We start from the raw sequence: 6,000 nt of genomic DNA on the forward strand, positions 1-6,000 counted from the left end.
CAAATATTTATCAATCACTTTTTTTCTCTCTCTATCGATGTTATTTTAAAAGAATACACTATTTCCTACTGTATACCACCATTCACCTACACAATTAAGTCGAAAATACCGAGTCATTTTTTCGTTATGCAAAAATTAAATTACAAAAATACTGAACTCCAAAGAAAATTCAAAAAGAAAAGTCTCTTATCAAATGGCAATATCAAAAACATATCCAACGAATTGATAACAACTGTCTTATTCCGGACTTAGTACGGCCATTTTCTTATTTAGAAAATTGTGGATAAAACCTGGTTTTAAAGCGAGCAAAAACCTCTTACCTGTCAATGAATGGTTGTGGCATCAAATTCAATAATATTGACAAAGATTTGTGACCAAAACAAACAGACACAATTTTAGGTAAAATGTCCGAAATAGGGGTACAGTTGTCAACATGGTGTTATAATCTTTATCACTATAAAACAAACAAATATGTAACAAAGACGTACACAATGGCTATGGAAAAAGCATAATAGCAAAATAGGATCACAACACTCAACATTGTGTTGTATTCTAAATCACTATGATACAAACAATTATGTAACAAAGTAACACAAAATGGCATATAGACTAAGTACAATGACGCAATAACGGGATGTAAAGTACAGAGCCACGTCATATATCATATATCAAAGAAACATAAAAAGGCATATAGACAGTTTAAGACAAAACACTTTAGCAGGAATTAAAAACAAGAAAAAAATAAAAATGTTTTACAATAGCACAATATCGGGATTTACCGAACCACGTCATATGTATAAAAAAAAAACAACATCAAAAGTCATATCTAGACAAAGCACATTAGTAAAAATGAAAGACAAGAAAACGATAATTATTGATGAAGATATCGACGAAGATATTGATTATCAAAGTTGGTATATTCATTAATTCGTCTCTGTTCTATTTAACTTAGAAATGTTCATCCAGAAGTTGTTTTGTACTTAATCAAAACTTCAAAAAGCAGACGAATCAAAATCGTAGAAAGAGTAATTTTTAGAATACTCGTTTCAATATCCGATGCCAAAAAAGTGTACTTACCTTCTTTTGGTTATCCCTTAATTAATGACATGACAGGACATTAAAAGATTTTATTTATTTTTAAAGCTTAATTGATTTGATCAAGAAAAAAGTAATTACAAAAAATCGTTCATGTCAGTACATGACGTGGCTCGGTACTTTACATCCCGTTATTGCGTCATTGTACTTAGTCTTTACTGAAATATATACACAAACTACATAAATGTTATTACACACAACGTTATGAGTCAGGCTCTTCAAACAGATCCATCTAGATTTGAACTAGATTGTTTTAGCAATCAAAGTCTTCTTCAAAATAATTGTGAAACTACATATTCTAAAGGTAGCTTTAATAAGATATGGATATTTGCTTTATGAAAAAAAATAGTCAATAGATACCATTACCTTGTATAAGAGAGAGATAAATTATACTTTGAAAAAAATCTCTCCGATTCAAAATAAAATTTGTCTGAAAAATAATGAAAACAACACGGTATACATTGCATGCGTCCGAAACGCTTTTCTTGAATTACCTTTATCAGGTTACCTCCATATATGTAAAAGTCAAGTAAGTATAAGAACCGGCACAATTGAAGAGCTAAATCGCCAAATTCAGAGGACTTAAAATATGCCAAATTCATCTTAGTTCAATTTTACCTCATGGATTTACAACTTTAGATTCCTAATTGTTTTAAAATTAATAATTTAGGAAAGTTATGAATCATGCTAGTTTCGATGTACTGACTACTGAGTGGGCGATAGCCTCGGGGACTAATAGGGGTACAGTTGTCAACATGGTGTTATAATCTTTATGACTATAAAACAAACAAATATGTAACAAAGACGTACACAATGGCTATGGAAAAAGCATAATAGCAAAATAGGACCACAACACTCAACATTGTGTTGTATTCTAAATCACTATGATACAAACAATTATGTAACAAAGAAACACAAAATGGCATATAGACTAAGTACAATGACGCAATAACGGGGTGTAAAGTACAGAGCCACGTCATATATCATATATCAAAGAAACATAAAAAGGCATATAGACAATTTAAGACAAAACACATTAGCAGGAATTAAAAACAAGAAAAAAATAAAAATGTTTTACAAAAGCACAATATCGGGATTTACCGAACCACGTCATATGTATAAAAAAAAACCATCAAAAGTCATATCTAGACAAAGCACATTAGTAAAAGTGAAAGACAAGAAAACGATAATTATTGATGAAGATATCGACGAAGATATTGATTATCAAAGTTGGTATATTCATTAATTCGTCTCTGTTCTATTTAACTTAGAAATGTTCATCCAGAAGTTGTTTTGTACTTAATCAAAACTTCAAAAAGCAGACGAATCAAAATCGTAGAAAGAGTAATTTTTAGAATACTCGTTTCAATATCCGATGCCAAAAAAGTGTACTTACCTTCTTTTGGTTATCCCTTAATTAATGACATGACAGGACATTAAAAGATTTTATTTATTTTTAAAGCTTAATTAATTTGATCAAGAAAAAGTTATTACAAAAAATCGTTCATGTCAGTACAATAGACTTATATCATCAATGTAGGATCTTTTTAAAATATGTTGGCGATGATATCATGTATATGTGTATTTACAAGTTTACAACTCATATCAATATGACATACTATATATTAAGGGTAAAGAACCATGGTGATTTTATTGATCTTGCAGGTTAATAAACGACACACAAGAACAGCTTAGGTTACACATTTATAATTATAGAGGATATTTGTAATTGATAGCCTATAGAACTTGGTAATAGAATTAACATTGTATTCCATCCTCCCCTTTTCATCGTCACCTACGGTGTTTCAATTTGTATTTGTGACAGTGGTGGTCGCTCTCACAAAAACTGGTAACTTAAAAAGCAAATTTCAAAATAATAAATGGTAAACAATCAGTGTAGATCGATAAAAGGGTCACTAGCTGTCAAATTCATCTTCACCGATTTGACTACAATTCTCATATTCGATTTATAACAATGTAAACCATTTATCCCAACTATCAAAAGTTTAAAAAAAAAATACAATTTACAGGGCATAGGCATAGGCATAGGCATGTAGCTTCGTTTCATATGTATTTTAGTCTAGACGCCATCTAATCAACTATCGAGTTGACCTTTGATGACCATATAAACGATGAAAACATAAATAGATTAAGTAACTCGTGTAATTGTATTTTTCTAGGTCTGTTTAGTTTCATGTTATCAATTTACAATATATGTTTATCATCGTTTTTACCTGTATCAGTCAATCAAATGATTTATCTTTGTTTCACTTTCAATGTTGACATTCTTTTCCTTTAAATAACGTTACTCGCACAATGAATGCCTTATCCATCTCTAGCGAAGGGGTTAAATTGAAGATCATATGCATACGGACTCAATAAGGTCGAATTATTCACTTGCAATTGAATAATTCATCATCAATATTTCTTACATTATTTTGACAAAATTTACCATACTGGCTGCTAAAAGGTAATAAGTATTTCACTTTTTCACTTTCATAAATGATTGCAGAAAAACAAATATAATTTTTTTTTTTTAATATATCTCGTAGATTGTCCTCTTAAACATTAAAACTATGAAAAATCAGAGCAGTCAGCCTTTTTAAAAGAGTTTAAACGGGGAGACCCTTTATTTCGAAAAATAGTCTTAAAACATCAAAAATTGGAACAACACATCCATTCTCAAATTTGTCGATGAACATCTGTGAAGCTGAAAATTCACAGTAGGTTAATTCTGGTTAAAGTTTTATAAAACACACGTTTCTGTCTTTCTATATCTTAATGTTATTTTAAAAGGTCACGTACTGTCTTACTGTATCATCAATGACTTACATTATTAATTCAAAAATACCAAGTCATCTGTTTCTTTATACAAAGTTGATCTATACATTAATTAGTCTCTGTTCTATTTAAATTGAAAGCGTGCTTCAAATAATTGTTGTGTAATTATATTACACTTGACTATCAGACAAATCGACATCGTACTTTGTGTCTGAATAGAAAAAGGATTATAAAAATACTCGTTTCAATATCCGATGCCAAACAAAGTTTACATACCTTCTTTTGTTAGCCCTTGCATAGTGACGACATGACAGGAAATTAAAAAAAAAATCATTTTCAAAGCTAAATTTCATCAAGAAAAAAGTACAAAAATTACGTCGTGTCAGTATGATAGCTAAATGATAACTTGAATGTAGGGTATTCCAAAATTATAGTGTCGATAAGCCATGTACCCAGCTATAAATGCACAAGTACTATTTGTGTACTTAAAATGTGTAGTACTTGAAATGTACTTTTAATATTTTGTACTATTTCTTAACTTTAAAATCATTATAATATTTAGACACCTTTATTTTACAGTACTTGATTTCTACCTACAGTTTTGGTACAGAAATAATACCAACAATATTCTATTCTTGGGGAATAATAACTTTAACTGCATTGAAATAGACAAATTTTCAAAAAGCAGAAAATGAAACTGTGTAACAAAAAAACATGTAGTACTTAAATTTCAAATACAAATCCAAGTACCTTAAAATACAGGTACTTAAATAATAATTTTAAAGTAACAGCATAGTATTGAATGTTAAAAGTAAGTTTCCAGTATTACATATTTTTGGTACAGAAATAGTACCTTTGCAAAAGTAGATGTCTATATATACTTCCAATATACAATACATACCCATACGGTTAATTAATACAATAATCAGTGCAAAACATATCTTCATCAACAAATTAAATGATTAAAGTGAAGTTATCAATTACCCGGTAAACTTATCTAATTATTAATTTATTACTCTGGTATATTTCTGTTTATTACTTTCGTTTTTCGGTCCAAAATATAAAACTTCCTAACAGTACAGTCATGACTGATATATTTACAGTTGTGTAGAATAGGAATTAATCAATTAAATGATTTTTTTGTATCTAATAAATATACAATGCTATCTGAACATATGTTCCTTGTATTTTTTGTTGTTGCATAAAACGTTTTTTTTTAAATAAAAAAAAAAAGAATAAACTTTCTTATTTTATTGATTATCTACTTTTTAAAGGATATTGCTCCTTATGTGATACCTTGATACCTGACGTGTAGCTTATGTGAATAGAAACCCGTTAATAAGTCTAAATATAATGGTTGTAAATTTAAGCTTTGGAATATCTCAACTTGGAGATTTATACTCGGTATGCAGGCGCTGCTGGAATGTTGCAACATAAAAATGGGAAATTTACACAGTCATCAAATTTTGAAAGAGAAAAGAAAACTTAATGCTAACTTTTATAAATAAAAAAAACAAGTCATCTAGAAGAGGAGCAATGGTTGTTTGCATCAGAATGCCGATTATTTGTAGCAGTGGGTCGATACCTCTGTGGGTGGATTATGAGTCACCGAGGCTTTCGCCCGCTCAGTAGTCAGTACATCGATACTAGCATTATTCATAACTTTCCTAAATTATTAATTTTAAAACAATGAGAATCTAAAGTTGTAAATCCATGAGGTAAAAATGAACAAAGATGAATTTGGCATATTTTAAGTCCTCTTAATTTGGTGATTTAGCTCTTCAATTGTGTCGGTTCTTATACTTACTTGACTTTTACATATATTACGGTAAGCCGATGAAGGTAATTCACGAAAAGCGTTTCGGACGCATGAAATGTATACCGTGTTGTTTTCATTATTTTTCAGACAAATTTTGGTTTGAATCGTAGCGATTTCTTTTCAAACTACGATTTATCTCAATCTAATACAAAGTAGTGGTATCTAAGTTGAATATTTTCTTTCATGAAGCAAATATCCATATCTGATTGAAGCTACCCTTAGAATATTTAGTTTCACAATTAGTTTGAAGAAGACTTTGATTGCTAAATCAATCTAGTTCAAATCTAATATAGATGGAGGATGCG

This window comes from Mytilus trossulus, chromosome 2, assembly GCF_036588685.1.
Source record: "Mytilus trossulus isolate FHL-02 chromosome 2, PNRI_Mtr1.1.1.hap1, whole genome shotgun sequence".
Classification (NCBI taxonomy): domain Eukaryota; kingdom Metazoa; phylum Mollusca; class Bivalvia; order Mytilida; family Mytilidae; genus Mytilus; species Mytilus trossulus.